The 18,580-nt window shown below is 38.2% G+C and overlaps 1 long non-coding RNA gene across 1 annotated transcript; it reads left to right on the top strand.

Annotated features, from left to right (window-relative positions):
- The first annotated feature begins 13,277 nt into the window (after nucleotides 1-13,277).
- Nucleotides 13,278-17,977, top strand: LOC146936329 (uncharacterized). The gene is made up of 8 exons (XR_015030552.1): nucleotides 13,278-13,574; nucleotides 13,676-13,702; nucleotides 14,096-14,173; nucleotides 14,506-14,627; nucleotides 14,878-14,902; nucleotides 15,608-15,664; nucleotides 16,170-16,283; nucleotides 17,644-17,977. It is a non-coding gene; the product is annotated as an uncharacterized LOC146936329 (long non-coding RNA).
- The last annotated feature ends 603 nt before the right edge of the window (nucleotides 17,978-18,580 follow it).

Raw genomic sequence — 18,580 nt, 5'->3', positions numbered from 1 at the left:
CATGCATCATATGCATTCATTGGCTACAAAAAACTTCTCTCGTGCTCATTGCCTCCTGGTTTTGTCCGCCGCAGTCTGAAAAGTGGCTCGTGTTCGCAAAGTCTACCAACCAGACAGAATTCATCAAACAAGATTTCACAAGAGAAGGATGATGACTAATTTTGAAGAAGAGAATGCTCAGCTCCGTGCCGAACTGGCTGCTATGAAAGAAGACTTGGCTAAGGCTCATGACGCTATGTCCGCTATGATGGCTTCACAGGAACAGCCAGCCACTTCTATTCCAGTTACTGCTGAGGTGATTCCCTCTATCCCACTATCTACTGTGGCTACTGATGCTCGTTTTGTTATGCCCAACGGCCGTCCTTATGGCCTCTCAGCTTACTACTCTCCTAATACTGCTGCTGGTGTCTCTGGTTTTGCTGGTCAAGGACAGATTCCTGTGTCTACTGCTATGCCTCAAGTAACCACTGTTGTTACCGACCCTATTGTACACACTGTGCAACAGGTGATTGATGTTGATACTCCGCGTGGACAAGATCCCGCAATGGAAGCTATGAAGAGACAGTTAAGGGAGTTGGCTGGAGAACTCCGTGAGGTCAAGGCTAGCCGAGGAAACAATGGTGCTCCTGCTAAAGCTCGTGATCTGTGCTTGGTATCCCGATTTGAAGTTCCTAAGAAATTCAAAGAGCCCGAGTTTGACAAGTATAACGGGACTTCTTGCCCACACAACCATGTTATCCGGTATGTCCGCAAGATGGCTAACTATGCCGACAATGATGCACTGATGATCCACTGCTTTCAGAGTAGCTTGACAGATGATGCAGCAGATTGGTACACTAGTCTGAGCAAAGATAACATCCATACTTTTGAGGAACTCGCTGCTGCTTTCGAAGGTCAATATGAATTCAATACCCGTCTGAGGCCAAACAGGGACTCTCTCAAAGCCCTATCTCAGAAATCAGATGAAACCTTCCGTGAGTATGCTCAAAGGTGGAGAGGGGCAGCTGCCCGTGTTTCTCCCCGACTTGATGAGGAAGAGTTGACACAGACATTCCTGAAGACTCTGAAGAAGGAATACAAGGAGAGAATGATAGTCTCTGCCCCAAACAACTTCTCTGATATGGTTACAATGGGCACTCGATTAGAGGAGGCCGTCCGAGATGGTATTATTGTCCTTGAGAAAGGTGAATCATCAAACAGTGCACCAAAGAAGTACGGTAACGGTCATCACAAGAGAAAAGAATCTGATGTAGGGATGGTGTCTGGTAACCCGTCTGCAGCAGCCATGCAACTACCTTCGCCCTATCAATACATGCAATACTCTCAACATCCTTTCTTCCCACCATTCTACCAACAATATCCTCTGCCACCGGGTCAACCACCAATGCCCGTCAATGCTATCCCTCAGCAAACACAACAACAGCCTCCTGCTCAACAGCAACGACAGCAACAACAGGGTCCCCGACCTAAGCCTTCTTTCCCGCCAATACCAATGCGGTATGGTGAATTGCTCCCAACTCTGCTGGCCAAGGGGCACTGTGTCACCAGACCAGGCAAGCCTCCGCCTAATCCATTACCTCCGAGGTTCCGTCAGGACTTAACATGTGAATTTCATCAGGGTGCTCAAGGCCATGATATCGAAGGTTGCTTTGCTCTGAAATATATTGTGAAAGATCTGATAGAAAAGGGACGGTTGACTTTTGAGAACAGTGTTCCCCATGTCCTTGGCAACCCGCTTCTAAACCATGCTGCTGTCAATATGATTGAGGCCTTTGAAAGGGTTCCTGTCCATCAAGAGGATCCCAGGCTGGATGTCCGCAATGTCGTTACTCCCTTGGTGCCATTACATGTCAAACTTTGCCAGGCTTCTCTGTTCAATCATGATCATGATTCTTGTTCAGAATGTCTGCAGAATTCTATGGGCTGTTGTGTTGTGCAAAGTGATATCCAGAGCCTGATGGATGACAAGTACTTGATTGCCAGTGATGTATGTGTGATTGTACCAGTGTTCCATGATTCTCCTCTTGAAAGTGCAAAGAATGTTGAGCCTCTGGTGATCAGGCTACCTGGTCCTGTATCTTATACCTCTACCAAAGCAATTCCCTACAAATACAATGCAACCATGGTTGAAAATGGGGTGGAAGTACCTCTGGTATCCCCAGCTACAGTTGATAATGTTGCTAGTGAAGTTACAGCTCTGAGAAGTGGAAAAGTCCTTCCGCCCTAGTTTCAAAGACAGGTGGTAACACCTATTGCCACGGTAACTCCACCAGTTGCTCCTCCTATTGACAAGAACACCAGCCCAGCAGGCCAATCTATTGAAGAGTCCAATCTGGACGAAATCCTGAGGCTTATCAAGAAAAGTGACTATAAGATTGTTGACCAGCTGCTACAAACCCCATCAAAAATATCCATCTTATCTCTGCTCATGAGTTCAGAAGCTCACAGGAAGGTGTTAATGAAGATACTGGAGCAAGCTTATGTTGACCACGAAGTCTCTGTGGATCAATTTGATGGAATAGTAAGTAATATTACCGCCTGCAACAACTTGGGGTTCGGTGATGATGAGCTCCCCGAAGCAGGGAAACGCCACAACTTGGCTCTACATATCTCAGTACATTGTGGATCTGACCTGATATCCAACGTATTGGTAGACACTGGATCGTCTCTGAATGTAATGCCTGAATCCACACTAAGGCAATTGAGCTATCATGGAATTTCTCTGAGAGGTAGCAGCTATCTGGTTAAAGCTTTTGATGGATCCCGCAAAGATGTTCTCGGGGAAGTGGACTTGCCAATTACCGTTGGTCCCGAAACATTCCAAATAACTTTCCAAGTCATGGATATCAATGCCTCTTACAGCTGTCTCCTCGGAAGACCATGGATCCATGACGCGGGAGCAGTAACGTCCACTTTGCATCAGAAGCTCAAGTTCATGAGGAATGGTAAGATTGTCACTATACACGGTGAAGAAGCATATCTAGTTAGCCAGGTATCATCGTTCTCTTGTGTTGAAGCAGGATCCGCGGAAGGAACGTCGTTTCAAGGATTGACCGTTGAGGGTGCAGAACCCCGGAGGGCTGGTGCTAGCATGGCCTCACTGAAAGATGCCCAGAAGGCTGTTCAAGCAGGGCAAGCTGCTGGCTGGGGCAAAGTGATTCAGATTTTGGAAAACAAGCGTAAAGAAGGCCTTGGATTCTCCCCAACATCTGCTGTTTCAAAGGGAACCTTTTACAGTGCTGGGTTCATCAATGCTATTACTGAAGATGCTGCTGAAGGTGGTCACGTGCCTGCATTTGTTATACCAGGAGGCACTGTGAGAAATTGGGAAGCCATTGATGTTCCTTTAGTCATGCATGCTTCCATGTAATGTGTTTTGTTGCTCATGTTTTCTGTTTTCAAAATAACAATCCTTTCGCTCCGCCCAAGGCGAAAGTGATATCTTTGTAAGGGCGTGTTTGTTTCGGCATTGCCGTTAATCAATAAAAAGTTGTCGTCTTTCTCACGACTCTTTGTTTTTTACTTTTTAGTGCCTTTTTCTTGGAAATAATGGTAATGCCAGAAAAAACCAAAACATCTGTATTTTTCTTATTAATTTCAAAAATCTGCATAGAAAACATTTTTTTAAAAATCATCCCAATCATATTATGCAGATTGAACCATAATAAACCCGTTGAACACAGTGACCCTATGGTTCTTCCAAATTTTGAATTCCCTGTATATGAAGCTGAAGATGAGGATGATGATTATGAAGAGATACCGTACGAGATCACTCGACTGCTTGAGCAAGAAAGAAGAGCCATTCAGCCTCACCAGGAAGAAATTGAGCTTATCAACCTGGGTACTGAGGAAAACAAGCGAGAGATCAAGATCGGTGTAGCACTTGAGCCAGAAGTGAAAAAGAAGATTATTCAGCTTCTCCATGATTATCCAGATGTCTTTGCATGGTCCTATGAAGATATGCCGGGTCTAGATCCCAAGATTGTGGAACATCGGATACCGACAAGACCTGAATGTCCTCCTGTCAAACAGAAATTGAGAAGGTCTCGTCCAGACATGGCTCTTAAGATCAAGGCTGAGGTACAGAAGCAAATTGATGCGGGTTTCCTCATGACAGCTGAATACCCTGAGTGGATTGCCAACATCGTACCAGTACCAAAGAAAGATGGGAAAGTGCGAATGTGTGTTGATTACAGAGATCTGAATAAAGCCAGTCCGAAAGATAACTTCCCATTGCCTCATATTGATGTGCTTGTTGACAGCACTGCTCAATCTAAAGTGTTCTCCTTTATGGATGGTTTCTCTGGTTATAATCAAATACGAATGTCTCCTGAAGATAGAGAAAAGACGTCCTTCATCACTCCATGGGGAACGTTCTGTTATAAAGTGATGCCGTTTGGCTTGATAAATGTCGGTGCTACCTATCAAAGGGGTATGACCACTCTGTTTCATGATATGATTCACAAAGAAATTGAAGTATATGTTGATGATATGATTGTGAAGTCAAGTGATGAAAAGCAGCATGTTGTGTACTTGGAAAAGATGTTTGAAAGACTGAGAAAGTACAAGCTGCGGTTGAATCCTAACAAGTGTACATTCGGCGTACGATCTGGAAAGTTGCTAGGCTTCATTGTCAGCCAAAGAGGCATTGAAGTTGATCCCGACAAAGTTCGAGCTATCAGAGAGATGCCGGCCCCTCAAACTGAGAAGCAAGTCAGAGGTTTCCTCGGACGTCTGAATTACATTTCAAGATTCATATCTCACATGACTACTACTTGTGGTCCAATTTTCAAATTGCTCAGAAAGAATCAGCCTGTTGTATGGAATGATGAATGTCAGAAAGCTTTTGATAGCATCAAAAAATACCTGTTAGAGCCACCTATCCTTGTCCCGCCAGTGGAAGGAAGGCCTTTGATTATGTATCTGTCAGTGTTAGAAGATTCAGTGGGTTGTGTTCTCGGTCAACAAGATGAGACTGGTAAGAAAGAGCATGCTATCTACTATCTGAGCAAGAAATTCACCGACTGTGAGACTCGGTATACAATGCTTGAAAAGACTTGTTGTGCTTTAGCTTGGGCTGCCAAACGCCTGCGTCATTATATGGTGAATCATACAACTCGGTTGATATCCCGAATGGATCCAATCAAGTACATCTTTGAAAAGCCTGCTGTTACTGGAAAGATCGCACGTTGGCAAATGTTGTTGTCTGAATATGATATTGTGTACAAAGCTCAGAAAGCAATCAAAGGAAGTGTCATTGCTGAGCATCTTGCTTGTCAGCCGCTTGATGATTACCAGCCAATTAAATTTGATTTCCCTGATGAAGAGATTATGTATCTGAAAGCAAAAGACTGTGAAGAACCACTGATCAATGAAGGGCCAGATCCCAATAGCAAATGGGGATTGGTGTTTGATGGTGCTGTTAATGCTTACGGTAAAGGAATTGGAGCCATCATTGTAACTCCGCAGGGGCACCACATCCCTTTCACTGCTCGAATAACTTTTGAATGCACAAACAACATAGCTGAATATGAAGCATGCATCTTGGGCATTGAAGAAGCCCTTGATCTGAGAATTAAGCACCTTGACATCTATGGAGATTCTGCACTTGTTATCAATCAGATAAAGGGTGAATGGGAGACTCATCATGAGAAGCTGATCCCATACCGTGACTATGCAAGACGTCTGTTGACGTACTTTACAAAGGTTGAGCTGCACCATATCCCTCGGGATGAAAATCAAATGGCTGACGCGCTTGCTACTTTGTCTTCTATGTTTCGTGTCAATCACTGGAATGACGTGCCTGTGATAAAAGTGCAACGGCTTGATAGACCCGCTCATGTGTTTACCATTGAAAATATGCCAAATCAAGCTGATAAAGATGTGAATGATAAAAAGCCTTGGTATCACAACATCAAACAATTCTTGCAGAATCGTGAATATCCACCTGGTGCTTCCAACAGGGATAAAAAGACCTTGAGACGATGGGCTAGCAGATTCCTTCTGGACGGAGAAATCCTATACAAGAGGAACTATGACATGGTCTTGCTGAGATGTGTGGATAAGCAAGAAGCCGAGAAGTTGATGCATGATGTACATGACGGTACTTTTGGGACCCACGCTTCGGGTCACACCATGTCAAGAAAACTGTTAAGAGCCGGCTATTACTGGATAACCATGGAGCGTGACTGCCACAAACATGCTAAAAGATGCCACAAATGTCAAATTTATGCTGACAAGATTCATGTGCCTCCACATGCCCTCAATGTTATATCTTCTCCATGGCCTTTCTCTATGTGGGGCATTGACATGATCGGAAGAATTGAACCAAAAGCTTCCAATGGACATCGTTTCATCCTAGTGGCAATTGACTATTTCACCAAGTGGGTTGAAGCTGCTTCCTATGCAAATGTGACCAAGCAAGTGGTTGTCAAGTTTATCAAGAATAACATCATCTGTCGATATGGTGTTCCCAACAAAATCATCACTGACAATGGTTCCAATCTGAACAATAGTATGATGCAAGCTTTATGTGAAGAATTCAAGATTGAACATCACAACTTTTCTCCTTATAGACCTCAGATGAATGGTGCAGTTGAGGCCGCTAACAAGAACATCAAGAAGATTGTTCAGAAGATGGTCACTACTTACAAAGACTGGCATGAAATGTTACCTTTTGCCCTGCATGGTTACCGTACTACAGTGCGCAGCTCAACCGGGGCAACTCCTTTCTCTCTTGTGTATGGTATGGAAGCAGTTCTCCCTCTGGAAGTGGAGATTCCATCTCTTCGAGTAATCATGGAAGCAAAATTAACTGAGGCTGAATGGTGTCAAAGTCGGTATGATCAATTGAATCTGATTGAAGAGAAACGTATGGATGCCATGACTCATGGACAGTTGTATCAAGTGCGAATGAAGAATGCTTTTGACAAGAAAGTCCGACCTCGAGAATTCAAGGAAGGCGAACTTGTATTGAAAAGAAGGACAAGTCAACAACCCGACCCAAGGGGCAAGTGGACACCTAACTATGAAGGTCCTTATGTTGTCAAGAAGGCTTTCTCTGGTGGTGCTTTGATTCTTACACACATGGATGGTATTGAACTCCCAAATCCTGTCAATGCCGATATAGTCAAGAAATACTTTGTCTAGAAAGAAAAGAACAGCGTGGTAGGTCGAAAACCCGAAAGGGCGGCCTAGGCAAAAATGCGCTTCCCGGTGGATCGAAAACCCGAAAGGGCGATCCAGGCAAAAGTTAGGGACAAAAAAATGAATATGAAAGAGCTCGCTGAGATTGTACGCAACTCAGGCAAGAATGAGCGCCTCGATGAGCCGAAAACCCGAAAGGGTGGTTCATGCAAAAATGAGGTTGACAATAAAGACAAGTAACTATATCTGGCAAATCACCATCACCCCTTGGGACATCTGCAACTGTCAATGATCGTCTTCATCAGAGGCTTCTGTACTTGTGAATTCAAAATTTCTATGAAATGTAGCGGTCATCGTGTTCAATGTATCACCAACCAATAAAATTACCATTTTCCAAGCTTTGTAAATCCGTGAAGTCATGCCTTTGGCTGACTCTCACTCTCCTACATCAATTTGAGCCTGTGCTATTGTTTGAAATTCTATTTTTCTTTCTACTTTCAATGCTTTATACAAAATATTTCCTTTCCATTTGATAAACATCAATACCGGAAACAAACATCTTTTGAAAATTGAAAAATCTTTTTCTGTCTATTTTGAAAGCAAACCTGAGCAACAGGGTACATTTTAATGAAACATGCATGAATGAATGAATGTCAATGTCTATTTCAATACATGTTACAAGCAGATTACTCCCCAGGATGATCTGTGGTCAATGGCAAGAATGAAAAAACAGAATGAAATGAAAAAATAAAAAAAAAATGAAAAAAAATGCAAATGAAAAGCTCGCTAAGTTGAAAACCCGAAAGGGCGGCTTAGGCAAAAAATGAGCACCCCGCTGATTGACAACCTATGAAGGCAATTCAGGCAAAAATGGGGCAATGAAGAGAATATTACTCCCCGGTGAATTGAAAACCCGAAAGGGCAATTCAGGCAAAAATGGGATTCGAAAATGAAAGAATGAAAAATTGAAAAGCATCGACCACAGATGCGAACATCCAATGTTTACCCAGCACTGACACGCCTAGCAACGGCGACCTGTATTCAAGGACTTTCCAAGGGTCCCTCCTTTACAAGTTTTATTGCCCTCAGCCATGGTTTTGATACGTCTCCCAACGACGGTCTCTCCAAAAGAGGTTTTCCCCTGTGAATATGTTGCAGCACGAGCCACTATGTGCCCAATCTTTCGATGTCTCGTCTGCCTTTGAGAAACTTCTCTGTCAAACTGCCAACCAATCATGCATTCCAAGCATTCATACATGCATAATCATGCATTTTATGTGCTCATACATCCAATAATCTTGCTATACCATACATACATATTGCATATCCAACTTTCAACTGCCAAATTCAATGCAAGTTTCAACTCTCCAACTTCAATTCCAATCATGTCAACTGTCGAATTCGAAGCAATTTCCAATCTCCAATTTCAATTCCAATTCCAAATTCAATTCAATGTCAAACTGTCAAATTCGAAGCAATTTCCAATTTCAAATGTCAAAATGTCAAAATTCGAAGCAATTTCCAATCTCAATTTCAATTTCAAATTCGAAGCAATCTCATTTCCAATTCCAATGTCAGTATCCAATGACAATGCCAAATTTCCAATCTCCAATTTCAATTCCAATTTCAATGACAATCTCCAATGTCAAATGTCAAATGTCAATATCCAATGCCAATGTCAATGTCAATGTCAAATGTTAATGTCGAATGTCAATGTCAAATGTCAATGTCAATGTCAATATCCAATGTCAATGCCAATGTCAATGTCAATGTCAATTTCAATTGCCAAGCCAATGTCAATGTCAATGTCAATGTCAATGTCAATTTCCAAGCCAATGTCAAATGTCGATTTCAACTTTCAATTCAATTCAAACCAATGTCAATTCATTCTCAATTTACTCTTGGGCCAACAAAAATGGTCATGTCTATTCTCAGATCAAGTCAATGACAATTTACCCTCAATTGGTATCTTGTTAAGCCAGACTTTCAATTTGTATCTTTTTACTGGTCAAGTGCCAGGTTCGATCCAAAAAAGAACCACTTGTACCTACTTGTATACCTATGCTTCCGGACAAACGGCAAGTTCGATTTGCAGAACAGTTTGTACCCAGCTTATACTCTGTTATCGGTCAAACGGCAAGTTCGATAGAACAGTTTGTACCCAGATTATGCTCTGTTATCAGTCAGACGGCAAGTTCAATCTGAAGAACAGTTTGTACCCCAGCTTATGCTTTGTTATCGGTCAAACGACAAGTTCGTTCTAAGAGAACAGTCTGCACTCTCCCACATGATGTGGTGATAATCCAACAAGCAAGTTCGATCCAAAGAAACAGCTTGTATCAACCCTTTTGTCTATGTCTCCAGCCAAACGGCCAGTTCGATCCGAAGAACAGTTTGTGTCTGTCTATCCGTTTGTATTTTCAATCAAGTGTCAAGTTCGATCCAAAGAACAGCTTGTATCTGCCTATATGTCTATGTTTTCAATCAAGTGTCAAGTTCGATCCAAAGAACAGCTTGTATCTGCCTATATGTCTATGTTTCCGGTCAAGTGCCAAGTTCGATCCCAAGAACAGCTTGCACCTATCCCTTGTTTCGTATTCCTCGGTCAAGTGACTAGTTCGACCCAAAGAACAACTTGTACCATATTCTCTATCCCTGGTTTGTCTACCCTGTCAGTGGCCACCTGAATCCCCAGTGACATGATAGGTTCCATGGACTCCAGTTGTTTGTCTTGCATTCATAATCAAATATTGCATGGCATTCATATCTTTGAAAATCTGAAAACGTATTTTTATGTCCAAAAGCAGTGCAAATGTTAATATTTAAGTATCTTCGTCCCGTCAACTCTAAGACTTCGTCTCCTGACTCTCCGGACAAAGAAACTTAAATAGGGGCAGCTGTTATACCCTAATTTTGGACCTAAAAATACTAGTCAATTTTTCTTTTCTTGCATTATAAGTCATTTGAACTGTCTTTGATCGATTGCATCTTTCTCTGCATTTTATTTCAATATTCTTTGCAAAATTTACATGTAAGGGTATTTTAGTCATTTCCTATGTCAAATGTCTCTCAGTCTTTTAAAAATTTGTTTGAGTCTTTTCAAATAGTATGAATAAGTCTTCATTTCATTCTATGTCAAAATCCATTCCAAAATTTGCATTTGAAGTCATTTTTGAGTCAGTTTTGCCCCTAGGGGCATTTTGGTCATTTCAAGTGTCAAGTCACTGTTTAAATCATAAAAATTGTCTCTGAGTCTTTTAATTTTGCTTGTATAAGTCTTTGTTTCATTTTCCTGTTAAAAATCCATTTTAAATCTACATCTGAGTCGTTTTCAGTCGTTTTAGCCCTAGGGGCATTTTGGTCATTTCACACGAAATTTCGGCAGAGAGGTACTTTAAAGTACCTCATTTAGGCCATTGGTTCGTTTTAGTCCGTTTTGTCAATTTTAATCGTTTCACTTTACGTTATTTTCCAATTACCAATTTTAATTCATTTTATTTTTATTTTTAGTCCTAAATTCCTAAAAATTGTATTTTAGTCCTTTTGTCCAAGTCATCAGGTCTGTACACGTGTCCTTTTTTCATTAGTCCAGGAATTAGTTATGCCACATGTCATCATTCTATTGGCCCAGGCATTACTGCATCAGCCTATAAAGCCCAGTCATCAGTCAAAGGGTCAACAGATCCATTCATTCTTTTACACATCATCATAACAACTTTTCTTTTCTCTCTCTATTTCTCACAGATCAAACACACAGAAATCAGAAGAACTCATTGAAGATTCATCAAGAACTTCAACAAGTTCTCCCAAACCTCCACCATAACCGTCCCTGTAACCAATCCAAACCACCGTAACAAACCACAAAACCACCCTAAACCACCGTAGCTAACGGCCACGGCCACCACTAAGCCACCACAAACATCAAAATTCCAGAATACATTCAGATTATCACCAATTGAACACTGATTCATCGAATTCCAACACAAACGAATTCGATTCAGCAATCAGTCATCAAAAACGAACTCAAATCCATCGTCGTTCAACATCCAAGGGTCAAGATCCAAGCGTTCAAGCTCGAATTCAGAAAAATCCGAACCAGATCCACTGATCCAGAAGGAGGAGATCGTAACAAAATCACGCACCAGATCGTAACAAGATCAAGCACCAAGAACCCTAACAAAACGAAGCAAAAGCAACGGTGCAACTTCGAATCAAAGAAATAGGAGGAAGGAAGAGTTAGAACCAAGCTTCTTGAAGATTCCTGCGAAGCTGTTCGTGTATCTCCGATCAATTACAGGTAAGCTCGCAATCTATCTCTCAGTTATTCCTTCCTTTTCCTTATTCAAAAAATTTTCGAAACCTAATGTGTAGATCTAGGGCATAATACTTTGATTTCGGAAAATGTAGTCATGGATTCGAGTAGTGAAGACAAAGAGGAGCGTTTTAACAAAAAAATCTGAAAAAATGGAAGTTTAGACGTCCGACGCGGTGGCGCCGCCACGTTGGCCGGCCAACCACCGCGCCGGACCACCTCCTCTTTGTCTTCTCCGTTCGACTGGTTTTAGAGAGAAGTCAGACCTTCTCTCTCTAAAACCAGATAGTGAGAGGTTTTTTTTGCAAGTATGAAGTGTTTTTTTGGTGACAAGCTTTTATACTCCCTCTCTAAACCGATCCGATCCATGACCCTGATCCACCTCACTGATCCAACCCGTTCCCAGCTTGGATTGGGCTTGGGTCCCCTGTGCTTTGTTAAGTTGCGTTTTCTGTGAAGCTTCTTGTTGTTCGTACACTGCAAGTTGATTTTTACACCTCTGTGTGCTCAAAAACTCTTTAAAAATTTCCACAAAAATCTCTAATGTTTTTCTTGTGATTATTGATGAATTTTGATGCTATTCTCCAGTTAAATTTTGATTGAAAAAGTATGAAAAACATTTTGGTGTCCTTGTTGGCTCAATGTGGTAGTTCTTGTTAAAATTTTGTTGTATGGGCCTTTTTAAACTTTTGTGAGTCTTTAGTAGTAATTTTAGCATGTTAAAACCTATCTCCTAAGATGTGATTTCATGCTGAAATTCATTCCAAGATTATGTGCAATTTTCTTGTGCTTTTGGTTCACTTTTTCTTATAAAACTTGGTGCAATTTTGAAGGGAATTTGGTTCTTGAATTTAGCACATAATAGTGACTTGGAGTATGCATTTTTTAGGAGAATTGGCCTCTTGATTTTGTATATACTTGCTGTTTGGTTTGGTTCCTTATCATGGACTTTGTACTATGTGAACAATGTGTATTTCTTGTGTCAAATAAAGTGCAAATAGGCTTGGAAATACTATGATCATATGGCATGCTAATGACCCTTAATTTCTCACATCATGATGAGTTTAAAACCTTTGGAATTTTACCAACAATGTGGGGGTTATAGGCCTTGGCTTTGCCTTAGAAATTTAGTAGTTTCCAAGCACAATTTCATCATGTCTTTTGGTTAATTTTTTTGGCTATTTCTTTGTTAAGATCTAGTTACTTTACCATACTCTTTTACTTGCTTCCATTTTATTTTACATTCTATTCTACTAACTATTTTGTTTCATGTTTCATGCATCTCCACAAGCATATTTCATTTTCCATTATAGTTTCATTTCTTGCATTTTAATTCCCATATTAATACTTAGAATGTAACACTTAGGAAATTTTTGTAATATCTTACTTTCATGCTTTTAATTTCTTGGCAAAGAGGCCATAGAATGTATCTAGGCCAACGATGTAATAAGGACAATGGACTCTAATGATGTACACCGACACAAGCACCGACACATGCACACACATCACTATATAGCTAGAATATGCATGTTTAGATGTATGTTTAGGATTGTATGTTTAGATGAATGCCTAGGATTCATACTTAGAAAAAACCAATCTTAATATTAGACTATTAGAAGGCCTGCTTTAGGTATGTTTTGACAAGTGTCAATTTTTTAAGTCATCCACCTATACATCACAAAAACTACAAGGTACACTCTCTTAGCCAAATTTAGCTCTCATGGCTTAGGCGGCAAACTCATTCTTTTGAAATTCAAATCCCCACTAAAATACAAAGAAGATGCACTCAAATCCACAATTTTAGGAAAAATATCTACTCACTTCCTCAAAACTCATACTGTCATACCTCATATACCCACTTTCTCACACTAACTGCAAATTTCTTTTTCTCTCTCATAATCTCAAACCCGCTTCTTCTCTCTTCGTTTTCTTTATTCTTCCCTTTCATTGTTTCTTCTTCTCCTTCTTTTTCAAACCCTTTTCCTCATCAACATAAACATAAACATGGAGTTCTTCTTTCACTACTGAGTTCTTCATTCTTCTTTATTTTTCCTCAGATTTTTTGGTTCAACCATTGTACAACAGGGATCTACAACACCAGAATTGATCTTTAAGGGTAAGTGACTCTCTCTCATTTTTTAATTTCGTTATTTTTTTTATTGTTCAAATTATTGCTTGGGTTTTTCTCATTTTTCATATTTTGAATGTTTTTGACAGCAATGAACAATCAGTAGCTATGATAAGGTATATTCGTTCATCTCTTTATAAGTTAAAAATGTGCTAAGAGTTTTCATCTTGCTTTCCATCTCTTATTTCATGAATTGATTCCATATTATTATTATTCTTTTGTTGAATGTTCAATTGTTTGTTCACATTCACGGTTGTTTTGATGCTTTTGCTGAAACCTCAATTTTTTCTTTTGATTTTGAACCAATACGAGAACTGAGTTGTTGTATTAGTTGGTGGTAGAATTTCCTCAAAAGAAACCCCAATTTCAGTTTCCATTAATTTGGATTATACTTTCAAGTAAAGTTCTTCATGTTATTTGGTTATCGAATTTTGGTAGTATTGAATCAAGGTTTTAATTAGTTATTTCAATTTTTTAAATGCACGCTGCTGATTTCTTCAACCCACAAGGTGTTTGTAAAAGTGTCTGAATGAAGGTTGCAAGATTATATGAGTGGGATGTGTTATGAGGGCTACTTACATATCCAGGTGAGCTTCTACTGTTTTTTGGTTTATTTTATTGCATTTTGTTTCTTTGTAGATGATCTTAGGTGTGACTCTTTAATGATTTTAATGGTGTTTTTTACAATACTATATAACTTTATTTTACTAGCTCATTATGTATGCAATATGCTGGTTCATTTATTTAGAGTCAAGCACAAGATTCATTTTTTTGTTCCCTAAAAATAATCTTTTTTTTATTGTTGTGCGCAGAATCTCCAATTTTTGTATATTTTCACATTATGCACTGATCTCTCTATGCTCTTTGTGTTTCCACCATTTCCACCACCTCACCTTATTTTATTTTATTTTATTTTCAGCACATCATGGAAGAAGAAATAAGAGCACGGTAGTAAAAGAATTCTCTTGTGGCCGAAAATGGTATCACGGATGGAGCCAGATGAACTAAGAGCGACTGTCCTTTAGAATTTTGCCATTCATGGTGAGGCCCAGCGAAAACTGTACTTACTTTGTTGTAGTTTTAAAGGCTTTCTTCTTATTGTTCTCATCTATTTTTTATGGTGTTTCTTATTTTACAAGTAGGAGTTTCTTAAGATTCACTCTTTGTAAACTTCTTATTTTACAAGTAGATGAACTAAGATGATTATAGTGATGATTAAACTTTCTTGGGTTCTTTATTTGTTTGATTTGCTTCTGCTACCAATAATGCTATGTTGCTTTGTACTTTTCAGGTAGTTGATACCAATCCAACCAAAGGTATTTTTCCTCTAATCAATAGTGATACTCCTATTTTATTTTTGGCTCTATTCTAACTTAATTTAGATTCTTTTTAAAAAATCATTTTGCTGTCACTTTTGCTTAAATATGATTTTATAGTTTTGTTTGGAACTTACATTTCAGTGTATCCAAATGTGAAGTTAAAACTAAAACTTAACATGATTGTTTTGTGTTGTTCTGCATCTACTGCATTATGTTCTTTCCATAATTTAGATGTCAGAAATAGACTTCCTGAAAGATGTTTTTTTGATGCCACTTATAGGTTAACACTTTTTAAAAAGAACCCTCTTTCTACAAAAAAAAAGGGTTTTTAAACCCATCTGCAATATTCGGTTCTTATCTTCAAAGTCAAACCCAAGATGCTTTGTTGGTCCATGCGACATTAGTGTGAAATTTTTAACTTATTAGTGACTTTCTGTTGACATATTTTCTGTGTTAAAAAATTAATCACATATTTTAAACATATTTATATGTCTTTTTAGTGTTGAATAATGCATGTGTTTCTAATTTGACATCGGAAGATTGTTTTTGTCGCATAATCATTTTGCTTGCTTGGTTAAGATTATAGTTTCTTCATTGTTGATATTTTTATTAGATTTTTATTAGCTATTATATTCTTCTACAAGTAATTTCATGAAAAGTCCATGTCTTTGTACTTATTGTTAGCTGAAATATTTTGTACAGATTTACTCTTTGCCATTTTGAGTTAGTGGACCAGAAGAGTTATTTTTCTTCCAAGAGGTATATTTCTCATGAAAAGTCCCTCACTTTAGGTTTGTTTGATTCATTATCATTGTATGGTAGATGGTTTTATTAATTAATACATGAACAAGATGCAGTAAGGTTTGTATGAATTGCACATAAGTCATAAGATGTGCACTTTGCATGAGAAAACATCAGGTTAATCTAGAGGGTTCCATGGGGATATATGCTGGCCCTTTTTAAAAATTAAGTACTTTAAAGTTTAAGTATTGTTCATACTTTTAAATGTTGAGCCATTATATTATATTTCTTGGAGTAGAATAAACATGTAATTGTCATGTCAAAAGAAGTCAATTGTTTTAAACAAGAAAAACAAAAGAAGTCTGTTGTTCTTCAGTAGTTTAATAATACAATAATTCAACAAGTTATTTAGGTAATAATGTTATGTCTGTTTTAATGGTGCTGCGTAAGTTTGAGTACACCTGTTCCACTCAGAGTTAATTAATATCAATGTTTGTTGTAATTTTATGTTCCGTATGTTTAGGGCCAATTGCAAGACAAAGCTGATTCAGCTGCTCTATCCAATATACTTAGAGATGATGCTACTATAATCCAATGGTTAGCGATGATGCTACTGAAGCTTTTGGTTCAATTGCAGGTATTGCATTTAAAACTTCGTATTAGGGAATTATGTGACCTCTCTTGTGTAGTGAATAGTATATGCTATTAATTGTGCTTTGTGATGTCATCTATGTATAAAAAGAGAAACACAAGCAAATTGTGTATTGTATGGAATCCATTAATAGATAGTATAGTAGCAGACTAAGTAATGAGCAGTTCTTCTTGTGGTTTGTTTTCATTTTTTGTTGATAATTTTAGGCCATGTTTACTATACTATTCTTGGCTTCATGAATTTTGACATTCTGTGATTGATCAGAATTAATTCTTTTTTACAAGTTTGACCCCAATTTATTTGCTTACAACCCAAACTATTTAACCCAATTTAGACACAAGTTGACTTAATCAGAAAGCATCTTCTCCATACATCCTATATTTGTGCTATTTTTTCAAGAATCTTATTCCACACTCCTTCAAAGCTTCTAATGTTACACAACTACAAAAGCAGGTTTTACTTTGCTGCAATTTATAGCCTAACTTAATTAAGTTCCCCACTCTATCTACTTTTCAAAATTTGAATCTCTTAAGCCATATGTCTCTCCCATTTTGAATTTTTACCTTTTCAAACTTTACTTAAGTTATTTGCTAATTGTTATATCATACTTTTTATGCATCATGTTTAAAATGTTTATTTAATCTAAACATGTGTCAGATTTTAAAGGCATCCACCTATTAACTCACAAAAACAATAAAGTACACATTTTTAGCTACTGCTACTTTTATTCAGGAATCTTTCTCTATACACTCCTTCAAAGCTGTATGACAAAAACAGGTTGTATGGTTCCTGAACCTCATATACTTTTCCGTGAAAGATTCCTCACCCCCACAATTCAAATTCAAATCGGATCAAGTTTCCCCATCTTTCTACTATTTTTTCTTGCCACACTCTTCTATTGAGAGTTAACTACTCCTTTTATTCAATATTCACTATAATTGAAGTACATTTTGATCTATTGCCATATGTTGTTTTCTTCATTTCATTTTTGGACAATCATTGAAGTACATTTTGAGATACCAATTTTATAAGGATTTTTTCCCCATGCAGTCTTCAACTATATGCATTTCAAATGAGCTTCCCATATGTTCTAGCTTTCGTATGAGCCACACTAAATATAATTGAAAATATGAGCACTTCAAATCAGGCCCACAAACCTCTTAATGCATTGGAGGGCTAATCAAAATTCTTAAATAACTTTTGCTTTTTTTGATGGCGATCAAGTTCTGAGTCACTATTTGGGCTTAAGGAAGAGTTGTGTGCATCTCATAGATTATGTTAATTTTCAATTTTATGCATATGATAAACGTACAATAGCGTTATGATTTATTGATAACTTCCACAGGCAAGGTTCAAACTACAATGGTAAGAAGGTTTTAGTGAGCTTCATTAGTGTTGGGATGGGTGGATTGTCACCAAGTGATGGATTTTTCAACGCACTTCAAAGGCTTAAGAGTTAGCAGCAACTTTATCGTATCTTTGTTTGGTCTGCTGATGATTCCATGCCAATGGTTTTCGCTTTCAGAAGCAATCACAAGCGTTTTTGAAGATACATTACTAGCTTAAATATATGACATTTGAATGATTTTAACGTGTATTTAGTATTACTCATGATGAGACTGTAACATATTTGTGAATGTATACATGTTTATATCTTAATAACAGACTAATTTAGCTCATACTTTTAGTAACAAACGCATGAAACTTCCTCAAACTATCCACTTATTAATCATAAAATCTTGAAAGTACAATTGTAGTCAAATTTAACTTTCACAATCATACAACTAAACACAAACCATACACCAACCAGACCAAAATTATATTGTTTCTTCCTCCCAACACACAAGGCCATTTTGGCAAAAATGAAAGCATTTTTTTATAATTTGAATATGTGGTTGATCAGTTGGAATTATGCAAGATCTGGTGGTCGTTTTTTTAACTTTTTATACACAAGGAAAGCAATGTACCTGATTTTTTTTTCTTTTGTTATCTGGAGTTATGTTCTTATGTGGGCATGTATTGTACTTAAATCTACAAGTGCATCTCTAACTCTTGCCTTATGTTATTTGGCTGTGTCGCATCATTCGATAACACTTTTGTTGCAATACTTGGTGTAAGCATGACGCTGATTCATTTTGCAATTGTTTTCAACTTCATTATTTCTTTATTATTTATACTGATGAATTTTAAATATTAAGCGTCTCATTTTTTAAACTTCAACCATTTGGTTGATTCACAACACTACATGATTTGACATGTAGTCTCATTTTTTAAACTTCAAC

This window comes from Medicago sativa, chromosome 3, assembly GCF_051527215.1.
Source record: "Medicago sativa cultivar Bolivia chromosome 3, Bolivia_mono, whole genome shotgun sequence".
Lineage (NCBI taxonomy): Eukaryota > Viridiplantae > Streptophyta > Magnoliopsida > Fabales > Fabaceae > Medicago > Medicago sativa.
The sequence above is the reverse complement of the archived record's forward strand: the minus strand, read 5'-3'. Positions and strand labels throughout refer to the sequence as shown.